This window comes from Microcebus murinus, chromosome 6, assembly GCF_040939455.1.
Source record: "Microcebus murinus isolate Inina chromosome 6, M.murinus_Inina_mat1.0, whole genome shotgun sequence".
NCBI lineage: Eukaryota > Metazoa > Chordata > Mammalia > Primates > Cheirogaleidae > Microcebus > Microcebus murinus.
The window spans coordinates 58310519-58326666 of NC_134109.1; the positions used below are offsets into that span (position 1 = coordinate 58310519).

At 36.5% G+C, this 16148-nt stretch overlaps 1 long non-coding RNA gene across 2 annotated transcripts in view; it reads left to right on the forward strand.

Moving 5' to 3' along the window:
* LOC142871480 (uncharacterized) overlaps window positions 1–16148 on the forward strand; it is a 34046-nt gene continuing 17898 nt past the window's right edge. For both annotated transcript variants that reach the window (XR_012919731.1, XR_012919732.1), the window contains exon 1: window positions 1–16148. This exon is cut by the window's right edge. This is a non-coding gene — a long non-coding RNA (uncharacterized LOC142871480).

The following is a 16148-nucleotide window of genomic DNA, read 5'->3' on the forward strand; positions in this document are numbered from 1 at the left end:
GTGCCCGCCCGACTGTGGCTCCGCGGACTGGGCTTTCCCCGGGAAGGACCGGGCGCCAACTCGTGAAGTCAGCTGGGCCGCTTCCTGCCACCCGAGTCTGCCACCCCAAAGCTGGAGGCTGAGCCCGCGTCCTTCCCCAGCACCCGCGTGCTCGCTCTCCCTCCCCCGTTAATATTCTGCGATAACTTTGGAGGCAAAGATTTCCATCTTTTGGGCGAATTTGTTTCATCGCTCCTAAATTCAGAAACGGAGTCTTCAAAAGTCTTAATGTGTGTGTTTATTTTTTTCTAGCATTCAAATGAATGCGAAGCCACGGATCGAATCCCGTCACTCATTTGGGGTTAGCTTCTCCCGATATTTCACACGGAAAACAAAACTGGGTCCCTCTTATTTGTACTTGTCCTTAACCTTTGCAGCAACTGCTGTAGATGCGGCTCTGTCCATTCTCTAATAGATTTTGCCAGGGGCTGGTGACAGAGAACTGATTTCTTTTCTATTAGGGTTTAGCACATCTTTGTTGAAGGCCTGTAGAATGACCAGGGATTAGATTTGCATCTCTTAGACGCCCTGTGTGGTCTTTGTGCGAAGCTTGTAACTGTTAAAAATGACTTGTTAGGAAGCGTGTGGGCTCTCATCGCTCTCCTTTTGACAGAATGATTGTGAAATTCAGATTGGCCCTGTAGGATTTAGCCCGCAGATTCCACCTGAACCCTAAGCAATTAGACCCTAATCTCACTGCAATCATATTTGAGTTAGGATTTGTTGCACTTTGTTTACTTCAATTAAAAGCAGTGGAATAATTTTTTTCCAGCCTTTAAAGTGAAATCTCCAGGCATAAAACCTTAGGACTTCTTAGAAGCGGTTTTGGTAGAGATGGGGATTTCTTTTCCATGTGGCTTTCTCCTGGTCCTCACGCCCACCCCTCCTCCGTTTAAAGAACTCTTCTTTTTTCCTCTGTTGCTCGCTAGTGCCGGGAGCATCTTCGCAGTGGTTGAATTCGGGTCGCCTGGGTAGAACCGCGTGGAGATGACGCCCAGCGGCCCCGGGCGCCAGAGCTCCGGGACCGCCTCCCCCAGTGCCCCGCTCCACGTCCCCGAGGGGCGCATACGTCCCGCTCCCGTGGGGAGCTTCCCCGCCCGGCTCGGGCACTGGTCCCTGCGCGGGCTCGGGGCAGTGGGCGCCGGTCGGGCGTCTTTCTTCTTATAACGGAGTAGGCGCTTCTAAGGCGTCTGACTCCGGCCCCGCGACACGGCGACAGGGAGGCCGCGCGGTCAGCTTGACCTCCGCGTGCGAGTCGGGATGCTCCAGCCAGCGCTGGCGGAGCGGTCCCCAGGGACGCACTGCGGCTCCCACTTGGGCAGAGCGTCCGCACTGGGCCCTGCTGCGCAGAGTGGTCTCCTCTTCGCCAGCTCTTCCTCTGCGGCCGCACTGGCCCCGGGAGCGTCGCGCCTCGCGCGGCGGGACCCGCGATCTTCCAGGCCCGGAAAGCCCACGGCCTCCGGCCTCTCGTCTCCAGGCCCCAGCGGCCCAAAGCCCAGGCGAATGGGCGCCGCCTCTTGCGGGCTGGGGAGGGCCAGTCGCCCAGGTCGACAGCATCTCAGCAGTTTAACCCCGTGCCGTTCCCAAAGGTCGCCTGCAGTTACTGTCAAGTCGGGTCACCTTAGTAGTATTTCTTCATCTGTGGCGTTGATCGCCTACATTCATCTGATGCGACTTTTGTCACATTTATTTACTCAGAAAATCTCTTCATTGACAAGACATGATAATGACTTTGGGTTATTGTTTTTGGTTTTTTTTTTCCATTTTGGTTCATGACCACTTTTTTGCTCCCTAGTAAGTTTGATTCAGTTCCCTATTACTGCTTCACCTTTCTCAGTTAATACTAGTGAACATCCAACAGAGTATGTAAACAAGAGAAATATTCCAATAGAAAGGACTTCAATGCTATTTATTTGGGGGGAGGAAAGGAGACACCACTTTTTAAACTACTAAATAAACTTTAAATAAATGCTCTGGTGTTCACTTGTCCCAGAGAAGATTTTTAAAAAATGTTTCTTTGCATTTGATTCCATAAAAATAAAGCCAGCCTACAACCTTGCTCTGTATTTTTAACTAAAAAATTTTAAGACAGGAAAAAGTACTTTGTTATACTAAACTTTATGTAAATGTAGAGCAATACTAACTGGTGTAAGCTAGTAGTGCTTTTTTCCAATATTTTCTGAGGTGGGATCTAAAATAGGTCCACATCTTTTGATAATTCTTATAGCTAGTTATTTTTAACTTTATTAAGAATTTTTTAAGGATTCACGGGCATAAATGAGAGAGTTTCTATATTGAGATTGAATGGGGGAGGTGGGAATGCAGTTTGGGGTGAGGAAAGAGGGGGAGCAAGGCTGTACTGTAATAATCTCTTTGAGATCTACCCATATAAGTCCCAATCTATTGATTGAGGATTCCTGCTTCAAACCAATCCTGTGTGCGGTTTAGTGCAGTTTTTCATTTGTGAATAGGAACTGTATCAAAACCCTAGTGTGACCATGACAATTGGGTAATCACACACAAGGCATCTTTGCTAATGGAGAGATTCTGTAAATATGTGTCTAGTGAATACACAGATAACAGTCACAGTGGAAGGGTCAGGTGCCACAAATCATAGATTACTCTGCCAAGGGTTGCCAACCATCTGAGACTTGGAAGGACATTAACTGCCTTTGCATTCTCAGAATGCTTTCCTCAGTTCGTGAGTTCACTTACTTGACCCTACTTCTGTCATTAAAAAGCTGGCAGGCACAACCAAGGGCAAGCAGGTTGGCTACCTACCCTTCTGGCAGCTCTCCAATATTCTCATTTAGCTGCCAGGAGACATGGAGAGGAGTGAATCACTCATGAAACCCGGTAGGAGCCTCTAGAAGGTACTAGGAAAACTTTAGTAGCACCGGGCAGGACCACCAGTCAGCCTGGTTTTAAGTGTTCCCCCTCACATATGGAATAAATCACTGGAGGAATCCAATCCTGGGAAGGGTAAGAAGGGGAATAATAAGAAGTGACTTAGGCATAGGGCCTCTCAAGCAGTTTCCTTGGAAAGCAGGTTGTAAGTGCATTACTTGATAGTCCCGGTTTTGAAAACCGTCTCAAACAGAAGTAGGATTTTCATTACTAACAGGGAACAAAAATCAGGAAGAGTGTGCTTATCAGATAGTAGTAAGGGGAAAAACCAAGAGCTTTTAATGAAATTTGGAGTAGTATCACTTCTTGTCATTAGAGCAAACTTCTGGCTTTTAACATTCACTTTAATAGAGAAATTGTTGCTAAATGGGTAATATTTAGGCACTCAACTCTCAGAGAAATGTGAAATTGAAATTATATGAAAATAGTTTTTTTTTCCCCTACCTCAAAATGAAGCAAGTAGATATTTGGAATACAAGGACATTGTAAAAGCAAAACACATCTCTCTCAAATATTAGCATTCTGTTTTTGATGGTGTAAAATCTAGGAATGTAACATAAAAGAATCATAAGGATGAGATAAGACTTCCTGGGTTCCCTTTGTTGGTAGGATAAGCCCGTTAGTCATACTCTTATATTGGAAGTAGTTTTGGGATCTAAAATGAACTATCATCACTGAAGGTGAAGACATAACTTCTCCAAGTAGGTACCATGAAAAGTAGACTGTCTTTATCAATGAAGTCTTCTCCAAGGACTTGCTTGTGTGAGAAGTCTTTTGGCACTTTTTGAACAGAAAAGAATGGTATAATTCACTGAAGTATGAGTGATCAGGAAGGCTAGCAAATTGTATTTTTAGAAGAATACTGTATTTTCTAATATGCCAAGAGGTCTCTAGATGTGAGATATAAAAAAACCTAATTTTTTCTAAAATTATATTATCACATTAGTGTATTCTTACAGAATTGAGATACACATTAGTCATCTACATTACCAAAGGGGAAACATATTTTAAAATCAGATGACAGATTTGTGCCTTATAATTTAAACAGTACTGAATGGTGAACAATCTTCCAAGTTCATTTAAGCAGGAATGATAGAGATTGTCTATAAAAGTGAATTTTAAAAGACCTTATCATACAAGTATGCCTATCCCCCTTTTTATTAGCTTATAATCCAAATCATTACTTGCTCTTGTTACTAAGAGTCATTTTAATGCAATGCATTCATTTCAGATCCTTAAGAAAACCAAAGCTCATGTCTTTTTATAAGTTTGTGAAGAAGTTTCAAATGGCCCCACCCAAATTAGAAACATAGGTATATTTTTTCTTGCTTATTAAGTAATAAAGTTGAAATTTACACTGATGAATATTTTCCATCTTGACTAACACTTCCTGTCAGAGAAGTTTTTTCTTCAAGAGAACAGAGACAAAAGGAAATTCCAATGCTATGTAATTTAATAGGTTGTCACATTTCATATTCTTAAATTTAGAGCTATAACCAACCATATTTTTTCTCTCTTTTTTTCCCCTCTGTATATCTGCTGTTAGTCAGTATCTTGTATAGTGCCCGGCACATAATATTTGCTCAGTAAATATTTTCTGAATGAATGAATTTGTGAAACACTTTCACTACCTCCCTGGCTGTAATCTTTTCTGAGATGCAAAATATAAAGATAAGACAGTATTATTAGCATTTTCTTCTTTGTATGTAAACAAAAAATTGTCAAAATTCTAAGTGGGTTTGCTTCAAAATGACAGAAAAAGTCTTCACTACTTGCTAGTTAGCAATGAGGAGTCTCCTACATTTCCCTGCCTATGCAAATTAAAACTAAAATAATGCTGTCATGTTTAAAACAAACGAAAAATCCCAGATTCAGTGTGAAATGAATTCTAAGAATCAGTAACTTGGAAAATCCTTAGAGTTATTCTCTTTCTACATTCCAGACTTAAACTTCCATAGCACACACATCCAAGACCTGTAAGTTTCTAAAGGATAACCATCTTTTGAAGTGATGGGGGAACTATAAAGTTACAAATCCTATCGTTCTTTAGGGAGTAGAGTTGGGAACTGGCCAGTGTGGCCTCATGTACCAGAAAAGAATTTAAAAACTAGTATTGATTTTTTAATGATAGTGCCATATAGGGCTGCTCTGTGGAAGGTGATCCAATGACCAAGGAGAATTCATTACACTGGAGCAATGTCTACTCTTACTGTGCCCTTCCTGTTCCTTCATGAGCATGTCTCACATTTGAGTAGCGACTGTAGGCTTGAATCACAACAGAGCCAAAGGAGTGGAGTCAGGGGGAAATCAGAAGATTGGAAGCCTTCAGGGTTGGGGTGCCTTGTGCCTTATATTAGCCGAAATAGATAATGGAGCCTCTCTTCATTGATTTGAGGGTCTGATTATTTACATGTTAAAGGAAGAATATACTGGCAAGTTCTTTTTAATTTTAAATGTGAATTCTTTTATCAGTAAACATGAGAGTATTATTTTAGGTGGAAAATGTGTGCATATGTACCAAAGACATTCCTGGCTTCAGCTGAGCAGGCTCCTTAAGAAGACATTTGTATCTAGGCAGTGTTTGCTCAGCAAGATGGGGAAGACTGAATAGAGTCCAACAGCAATAGAACTCTAAATAAGCTATGACTTAAATCCAAATTCCATTAGTTTAAAACTAAAAATTTTCAGCCAAGCATGGTGGTGTGCACTGCAGTCCCAGCTACTTGGGAGGCTGAAGTGGGAGGAATACTTGAGGCCAGGAGTTAGAGGCTGCAATGTGCTATGATCATGCGTATGAATAGCCGCTGCACTCTAACCTGGGCAAACAGCAAGACCCTGTCTCTCTCTTTTTTTTTTTTTTAATTCTGTTTTAAAACATTCATTTGGCATTAAGATACTGTTATCATTTTCTGCTTTTATCCAAATATGCATTTACAGTCTTAGCAGGTTGCAGGTAATCCTTCAACTGTGTTCCTAATAAGAAATGGAGTCATAAAAAGGCAATGAATGTTTTTTCCCAACATCTAGAGCAACAGTGGCCCACTGTTCACCTGAGAATTCTCTCTTCCATTCACATGACGATAGCAGTTGGTATTTCACCACCAAATGGAAGCCAAAGTCAGGTCAATTCAGTATAGGGAGAGAGTGATTGAAAAATTGTACTTAGAGAAAATAGTTGATAAAAACCTAAAACAGAGGTTTGTGCAAATATTATCTTGCTGATGTGTTTAGACATCATAAGGAAGAACTAAGGGCTATCACCCTGAGACTTAAAGATTTTGTGATTCAGAAAAAAATATGGTGGTCTGTTTGTTGATTTATTTGTTCAGTCAATAATCATTCACTGAATGCTTACACCAGGCAAAGTACTAGACATGGAAAAAAAAATATGTGTCTGACCTCAAAGACAATGTATGTGGGAAGCGAGGCATGTAGGTAGACAATTACAGTTCATTGCAACGAGTGGAGTAATGTGAGTTCTGTGGTGGGATCCCAGGGGAAGAAACATCTGTACTTGGTAGGAGGAGAAAAGGTGATGCTTGAGCTCACTCTTGAAGGAGGAGTAGGGTTTTATCGGGCATTCTAGGCAGAGGAAACAGCACGCACAAAGGTTCTGAGGCAAGGAGAAAGCATATCATGTTTCGGGAATCATACCTAGTTTACATTGCCAGAGTGTGAAGTGTGAGGGGAGTGTTAGAAGTGAAACTCAAGCGGTGGTACAGGCTAAACACTTTGAAGACCTTTGAATGCCAGCCTAAGAAGTGTAGATTTTATCTTATGTAGCAGATGGAAAGTCATTGAAAAAATTCAAACATGATGAGATGTGCATTTTAGAAAGGCCATGAAGTCAGCAGAGTGAAGAAGAATGGATTGAAAGTGAGGGCAAACTAGTAACAGTGAGGCTATATGGTGATTATTTTCAACTGCCTGCTTGGCACAAGAGTACTTTCCTTAAATAGATATAAATCCTCAAAGCCTGGCAAAAATGAAGGCATAAAAATATTTTTCAAAAAAGAGCTTTTTAAAGAAAAGGGCTGTTCATACTGGGTGAAGATGGCTGGTTAATTTGGAATGAACTGCACATACCTTTCACACACACACATTGTTTTACTCAATTGTATGATTGGCACCTACCTGAGTGGACATTTCTGTCACTATATTGAAAGACTGTGTAGTGTGGTAGAAAGAGTGCTATCAGGAGTCAAGAGATGTGCTTCTAGTTTAGCTTTACATCTTCTTTATAAGACCTTGGGAAAGTCACTTTACCTTTTTGGGCCACAGTTTCCCTCAGTTGTAGAATGAGGGACAGGGTGTAAATTATTTGTAATGCCACTTTTTATCATTCTATGATTTATAACTTTGCACTTGTTAATCTCTCTTAATGTTTACTTCTCCCCTCATCTTGATGATTTTTTCACAATTTTAAGAGGGCCAGAAATATTTGGAAGATAGATCAAATTTAGGAAAATTCTATTTTGATTGCACTACACATAATACAGTTAGCCTTCCTCCTGGAAAGAGGAAGGATGTCCGTAGCTGTTTTGAAATAGTGGCCTACTCACATGAGTCGTATTTTATCCTCATATGAACAAAAAGAGGACCATTTAATCACTTTTAAGGTCTACTAGGCTAAATGAATGATTTAGCTCTAATTTTTAGGTTATGACTTTTCCTGTCTAAAATGATTCTATTTCTTGGGTCAAATAATTGCATGTTCTCAAAAAACTAGTGTGTGGATAAAATTGTGGCCTTTAAAATTATTGAAAGTGTGCCGTTTCTAGTAATAGCCTTCTTATTTTGAATTCTGCATTTCTCTGGAAACTTCCTGTTATTTAATGCTTTTTTCCTCCCCTCACTTAAGGGCTTGTTTACATTAGTAGTATATCTTCTTGAGCTCTGAGAGTTCATAGGGTTTGTACCTACAAAACATCACAGCACTGTTACTGTGCTTCAGAGACATGCAGGGGTCCCAGGGCAAATCAAAATGTTTTTAAATGTATGATATGTGTGAAGTTGATGAAAATTCATGACTTCTCTCTGTCAGGGCTGCTTGAGCTTAAATCATCAGAGAAAGGTGAGTGCAAAAAAATTTATTTAATACTTTAAATTCTGGAATCCTTCCTATTGCTTGTTCATGGTTCCATGTTTTAATTCTGTTCTATTTGGCAGTCTGATTTTAAAAAAATTTAAATAAAAAATTAGCAGCATGCTCTAAATAGCTTTTCAGAATCTTCTGCTTCAACCATTGCTCAGATGTATAACTTTTAATGAAGAATTGAAATGTGGTTTGAGAATATAGTCACGTACTAAAGAACATGCAAAATACATGTGAAAGGCCACACAAGTGCTATTAATTTAACTGATATACTTTATGGTTTAGAAATATTTTCAAATTTATATTTTAAAATTGAAAAGAAAATATTGCAGGGAAATTTTTAAAAATTAAAAAAAACCCAAATACTGTGGATATTGAGATCAGCTGTTTTTAAGTAACAATCCATTCAAAGCAAAATAAAAGGCATTGTGTAGTGTGTGCCAGCTAAAACTGAGAACACAAGAGCATTGCAGTTAATTAGAACCAATCGACAGGATGCTTTGCAACATTTCTCACATCAGTGCACCATCTGATCTTCATAATACAAATTTCCCACAGTCTTGATGCAAAAAGGACTGAAAATAAATATTTGACTCATTAAAGTATATGATGTATTTTAACCATTCTTTCTAGTAATCATTTTTAAGTCACTTTTATGAGAATAAGATCTTAAAAATCCCCAAATGTTATTTTATCTGTATTTTGGGGGGGATAATCTTGTTTTCCTGTTTTAATTTTATACATATTTGTACATCAGAAAAAATATTGGTTTTTGAAAATAAAATTTAGATTATGAATTTGAGTTATTATATGCTTTATGAATGGCTGTTGTACTTGTGAAAGATAACTGGGCTTTTCCTGGGCTGTTCAACAATTATCCTATGAATGATTAATTAGTACACTATAAATAATGAAGTACTACATTATAGTTTTTTCATATAAACAGAATACTGAACTAGGTTAACTACATTAACATCATACATGTAAATACATCATACATGTCTTAAAAGAATATGCAATACTTAATGTTATTCTATTTCTGTAATTCATTCAATGCCTGATCTACCCAGAAAAGTTTTGCTTTAGTTCCATTTATTATACTCAGAAATTGTTCTACTAGGAAAAATAGTGCTTCTGTCATATTTTTAAGTTCATAGTCTGTTCATTATAAACAACGTCTTTTTCTTTCCCTGCCTCCTACCTTTTTTTTTCCTTTTTGGCAGATTCTTTGTTACCTTCTCTTCTCATATTAAAGGTAGAACTCCCTCTGGGCCACTGAAGTGCTTCAAAACAGATTTGTAAGAATCTCTTAAAAATATGTTTAACTTAAATCAGAAATATGTACCTCTTGACAATAGTTTGTTGTTGTTTACTTCCTCATAAATGCTATTTTGTGAATGTCTAGCAGGCACCCTTTTTAAAGGCAAAACTAGCTGTGAAACCAGTGCTATTAATAAGAGAATTGTCTTCCAAATTAAGTAGGTGATGCATTCTCCTAAGTTTATAAAATACAACTCACTGATGGAAATAATTTACTCTCCAAACTATGCAGTCATCTCTTGACAAAAGGAAATATACTTTACAAGAAAACAAATACAGTCCAGCTTTGACTGTTTTGCTTTTTGCTTATTTTGTTTCAGTCTATATATTTTTTCCTCCCACATCATGCAAGATGTTTTTCTCTCCCCACCAAAAAAACTTATTGCTAAATATTTTTTCTTGAATATTCATTATGTTTCTGTAGAAAGAAAAAAAAATAATAGTTTCAAGGATCTATCTTCTCTCTGGCACTAAACTTTTTTCTTTGTCCTCTTCCTTGAACAGATTTTATCTACTTTGTGGGAGGAGTGTTTCTTAGCCAGGCTCTCTTTAGAAAATTTACTCTTTCTACTGCCTTACAGAGACAGCTTTGATGACAAACACTTTATTTAGAACGCTCATCTGTATCTTACAAATACAGAAAAAAAGGGCAATGTTAGGATATAAGTCTTCTTCTTACTAATGAGCCTATTAAAGACAATAATATTTGTGTTTAAATATTAAACATTTGATAAATTTGCCTGTTAGGATTGGAGCATTAGCTACAAATCTTAACTGCTCCAATGAAAAACAGTTTCCATAAATAACCTGAAATTGGCTCTGTTACATCTACTTTGATTTATAGGAATTTAAATAATAATGGTCTAAAATGCACATTACAATAACTCTGCTTATCTCTAAAATCAGCATTTGTTAAAGCAAACAATTTAAGTAGAAAAGTCATTTGATAAAAATAATTGGTTCAAGCAAAATAGAACTCACATTCTTCTGCCAGATAATAATTCAGTGGCTACTCCAACCTCAGTGGTACTTTATTAGACTCAATTCTCATTCACTTAAAGTCTTAAGAAAAAAATCCAAGTTCTTTATTTTTTAAAATCATTTTATTTTTAAAGAAGTAAACAAATATGAGTGAATGGAATATCAGATTTACTCACTGTTATTCAATTTCTCAAAAGTTTTCTTAGGGGCCAGGAATGTCATATGCTTAGTTTTAGGACAAAGGCACCTTTTAAAACGAAGAGCTTAAAGAAAATCTATAAAGAAATTTGCTTAATAGAAAGTTGTTGGCTAAGTAAGCTCTTGGTTGTAAAAGTTACCTAGGTTACAAAATCAGAAACAAACCCTAAAACGTAATGAACTTTATAACTAATATAAGGCTAGTCTTTAATAAATAGCATCTTTAAAAAATAATATTATAAAAGCAGTTATGAGCAACTTCTGAAGCTCACTTTGGGTAACATGTCTAGGGGCACAGTTTTATTATTTTTCTATAGTTTTCCTAATTTGGGAGTTAAGAAAAATTATGTAACTTTAGAATGTTTCCAGGTAGTGCTCTTAAGCAGGATGTTATGCAGTTAAAATAAAACAAAACAAAACAAAGGAAAACCTTAGAGCCAAATAACATTAATTAATTCATTTAGAAATCATATATTATTTCAATTATTATTTTGTTTGGCATACGACCAAGCTATACAGGTTGGGAACTAAAATAATCCAAGTTCTTAGCTATATTATAAAATATTCTTTTAATAGTTTAGCAATTAATTACAAATCCCTCACACATGATTCATTGACATTTATTTTTATAGCTTAAGACTTACATGAATTTCAATTTTATAGATCATTAAAAGCTTTTAGCTGCATATTGTATTAAGGTAAAAATAATCTACTGTAAACTGGTTGAGTTCATTTAAGAGAATGTTTACATTTAATGTTGCTTTCTAATAGATAGAAATAAAGTTGCTAAATTCAATACAAGGCCATTATCAACTGCTAAAGTTGCCAACATTTTGTTAAAAATTTTTTTGGTAAAGGAAACAATTTCATAAATATTAATAAATCTTTACTTTCTGGATAATTTTCTATCCTATTCAAGTTTTAATTGCTTTAAAAATATAAATATTATTTATTTTTAAAGGAAAGAGTAAATACATTTAGAATTCAATTTCACTCTAAGGAAAGAGAGTTTAAAATCTTCAACAGGATAATGAACTATTTACTTGGCTTCAATTCATCTGTCTAGTACATAAATGATTTGCCAGAACTAACTAGTGAAAACTAACCAAAACTAGAAATCGACTGAGAGAATAGTCAAGAAAGAAAAAGGAAGAGTTTCAGGAAATGATATTTTCCCATCAGTGGATAGGCATGCATACATTAAAGGAATAAAAGGCAGCAGGAGGAGAAACAAAAGCTGTAAGCTAAGGATCCTGCAAGTCTGAATTAACTAAATGGAAAAAAAATCAAATTATTCTGCTTAAACTTGTTCACTAATAAAAGGAGAATCGCTTTTGTTAAATATGCTCGGTGTGATTATCAAGCAAAATTTTTTTCTCCCAGACATCTATGAATAAAACATGCATTTGAGCATTAGGTAAACAAACAATAAATGGATGAGTTCAGTTACAACATAATAACATTTTATTTAGAAAACATATATAATCATATTTGTATTGGCAATCCAAATTTAATGACTTCTTTCAGTAAAACCGAAGTGTCTTACAAATAACATTTAATGCATAAGGATTGCTTATTCTTTGCCCATTTTTCCCCCTTATTTTCTCAAAGAAACAGATTTTAAGGTCTGCTGAATCTTATGTAAACTAGATGAAATACAATATTTCAGAAAATAATTTTATTTTGAATCACCTTAATTTTAGATTATAGATACTGTAAAAATAAAATTAAAAATCCATTTCTGGGACTTGGGTAAAAAATGTCAGTCTAAATAGTTTGGGCTGATTTGAACAAGACTGCGTAGCTGAACCACAGTCTTTGGCTTATTAGCCATTTCATTAACACCACATCTTCTTCTGTGAAATATGAATGAGAAGAAACCATTTACAATAAGAGAAGCAAACAACAGAATGAATTTCCTCTGTTGGTGTTTTATAAGACTGTTAAACAGAAAATGGAGGGAAGAACTCTCTTTAGACGATATCACTTAATTAAGTAAAGCATCCTAATCAGAGTCCCCTCCAATTGTAATGACTGTAGGGAGTCAAGTACATTTCTGTCTATATTAGAGTATCTAACTGCAATGATTTATTGATATTTATCTTAGAAGTACAACACAAAAGCAATAAAACAGAGGAAGCAGGGAGAGAGGGAGCATGCCATTGCTTATCGCAGTCACAAAACAGAACACAACAAAATTCCTGATTTTCTTGTGAGAGACTTTGCTTTCTAAAATCAGAGCACACCTTTATATGACAATGTTCCTTTCCCCCATTTGGTTTTTCTAAATGTTCGCTGTGATGTTTCTTTGTCCAATGGATGAATCATTGATTTACTTTCTTCACTGCAAGAATCACTGCAAATGAGTGGATGAGCACCTGCTGTTTTCTGCAGTGACATTACTGGATTGCATTCTACACTGATTTTAGTCTTAAAATACAGCTTCTCGGTATGGGAGAGAGATTTGAGGAAGGAGAGTAAATATACTGTATAGGCAGACAGACATTGGCTGCCCTCCAAGTTGCACACAGCATAAACCTGTTTATCTGCTACATTCACAAGTCTCAAAAACATGTGAATAATCAGGCGAACAACTGGATAAGTGATTCACACTAGGGAACCTAACCAATATTCTGATGAGAGGATACTATGATGCGAAGACGTTGGGGCAAATAGACTTTCATTGTAGAAACTGCACATAGTAAAGTTGATTAGTGGTTTAAAGGAGTAGGTAGTCTCTACTAAAATTTATTTGAAGAGGTATCCCAACCTTGTGGACTTTGGTTTAGTGTATTTGTGTGCGAGTTATCTGGACAATTAAGTAAAAAGATATACTTTTATCCATAACAATCCAATAACTGGGGTCAATGTGGACTTTATGTTAGTTGTCAAGATAATTTATTTCTGGAAATCAAGATTTAAATGGTGGGGGCTAGTGCCTTAAAAGCCAATATTACACCAACATATGTTGGTGAAATTATGTATTTGAAATTAAATTACAAAATGTGCTGAGAACCTATTTATTTTGCAGAAGGAACTTTTCTTAGAAGGCTACATTTATTTTTCATAATTATAGAAGATAAATTATTTAGTAATAAGTAAACTAGGCAAGCAAGACTTCCATTATTGCTATATCACTGCTTTTTTTATTTTTCTCTTACTTTCTGTTGTTTTTTTCTCATTTGCTGATCTTTTAATCCCCTGTACCATATTCCAGTGGTTGTTGTGCTTTATCATTTAGCTGTAAAGTGGGAACTCTAAAAGGTTTGGAGCTAACCTCAAAAGTACACTTTGGTTCTGAAAATTTCTTAAGATCGTTAATAAATTTCAGGCTTGGATTATTTCCATAAACTAGACATGGTTATAATTACAGCAAGATGAATTATCAGCTTACTTGATATGTATGTCTGTTAGCTTATACTAGGGGACTTCAAAAAGTTCATGGAAAGATAAAATTAAAAGATAAAACTAAAAAATATAAACTTTATTTCTCAACATAAACTCCAACAAGTTCAGGACACTTCTGTAAGACATTGATACCAGCCATTTAGTCCATCCCTAAAGAACTGAGAGTCCTGGGAATTGAATCATGTCAATAGTCTTTTTTTAAAATATTATTAACTGAAGAAAGATGGGTGCCCTTTTAAGATATATTTTTTTAAGTTTAGGAAACAAAAAGAAGCCAGAAGGAGCAAAATCAGGACTGTAGCATACCTGCCTAATAATTTTCTATGAAAATTCTTGCAAATTTGCCTTTGTTTGGTGAGAAGAATGAGCAGGAGCATTGTTGTGGTGGAGAAGAACTCTTTGGTGAATCTTTTCCAGTCATTTTTCTGTGATAGCTTTGGCTAACTTTCTCAAAACACTCTCATAATAAGCAGATGTTATAGTTTTTTGGCCCTCCAGTAAGTCAATGAGCAAAATGCCTTGAGCATCCCACAGAAACTGTTGCCATGACCTTTGTTCTTGACTGGTTCACTTTTGCTTTGACTGGACCACTTCCACCTCTTCCTAGCCATCACTTTGATTGTGTTTTATCTTCAGCATTATACGGATTGAGCCATGTTTCATCTCCTGTTATAATTCTTCAAATAAATACTTTGGGATTTTGATCCCCAGTGTTTAAAATTTCTATGAAAAGCTCTGCTGTTGTCTGCAACTGATCTGGGTGCAATGGTTTTGGCACTTTCCAGTGGAAAGTTTGCTCAACTTTAGTTTTTCAGTTAAAATTGTATGAGCTTAACCAATTGAGATGTCTATAGTGTTTGCTATTGTTTCTGCTATTAATCATTGGTTCTATTCAATTAGGACACAAACAAGCTGAATTTTTTCCTCATCTAATTTTTTCCATCCACATCCAAATTGATGTAGATGGTCTACTGTTGCAGCCTTCATCTTCATCCCTTATTAAAACAAGTTATGCATTTGTAAACTGCTAATTTCTTTGGGCACGTTGTGCCCATAAATTTATCATAAACCATCAATGATTTTACCATTCTTCCACCCAAACTTCACCATAAATTTTGTGTTTCTTCTTACTTCAGTTTTGGCAGAATTCATATTTCTCTGACAGGGGTTCTTTTCAAACTTATGTCTTATCTTTCTTAGAGCCTCAAACTGTTCAGACAAGTTATAATAAGTTTGTAGAAGTTTATATTGGTACAAAAAAATTGAAATCCATGCATAGTTATTTTCATAAATGCATTTTCTGTGAACTTTTTTTTTTTTTTTTTTTTTTTTTTTGAGACAGAGTCTTGCTTTGTTGCCCAGGCTAGAGTGAGTGCCATGGCGTCAGCCTAGCTCACAGCAACCTCAAACTCCTGGGCTCGAGCGATCCTTCTGCCTCAGCCTCCCAAGTAGCTGGGACTACAGGCATGCGCCACCATGCCCGGCTAATTTTTTGTATATATATCAGTTGGCCAATTAATTTCTTTGTATTTATAGTAGAGACGGGGTCTCGCTCTTGCTCAGGCTGGTTTTGAACTCCTGACCTTGAGCAATCCGCCTGCCTCAGCCTCCCAAGAGCTAGGATTACAGGCGTGAGCCACCTCGCCCGGCTTTCTGTGAACTTTTTGAAGGCCCTTCCTACTAAAGTAGTACTATAGACCTGTCATCTTACTACTAAGAAAATATAGATTTCTCTACATTTCCAAACACGAACTACTATTCCAGAAAAAAGAGCAATAATACAACAAGGCAATTAAATAAGCATCATATACTCTATAACTTTTTTCCCCCCTGAATTTCAGAAAGGCAAATTGCTAAAACTTTGACACTGGAAAACTTTGTTAAATTAGTAACCAAGGACATCATCTTAGCAACAGAAAGTCTTGGAAAAGGTAGGTGATCCGGAAGTTGATGTTTCAAACAATATTCTGTTACATTTGAGCTTCTTGATTAAAGCCTTGCCTCAAGAGAATGTATGTTGAGTCTATTGTCAATTGTATATACCAAGTGTTTTTTTTCTTGCCTTGACATTTTCTCATCTTGTCTCAAGTTTTCTTTCTTCAGGATCAGGCACAAAGACTGACTGAATAGCTCCCATTGTCAGGAGTTGAAAACCTGGTATCAGAATCTACCACTTTTTGTAAGTCTGCCTGAGCAGTCT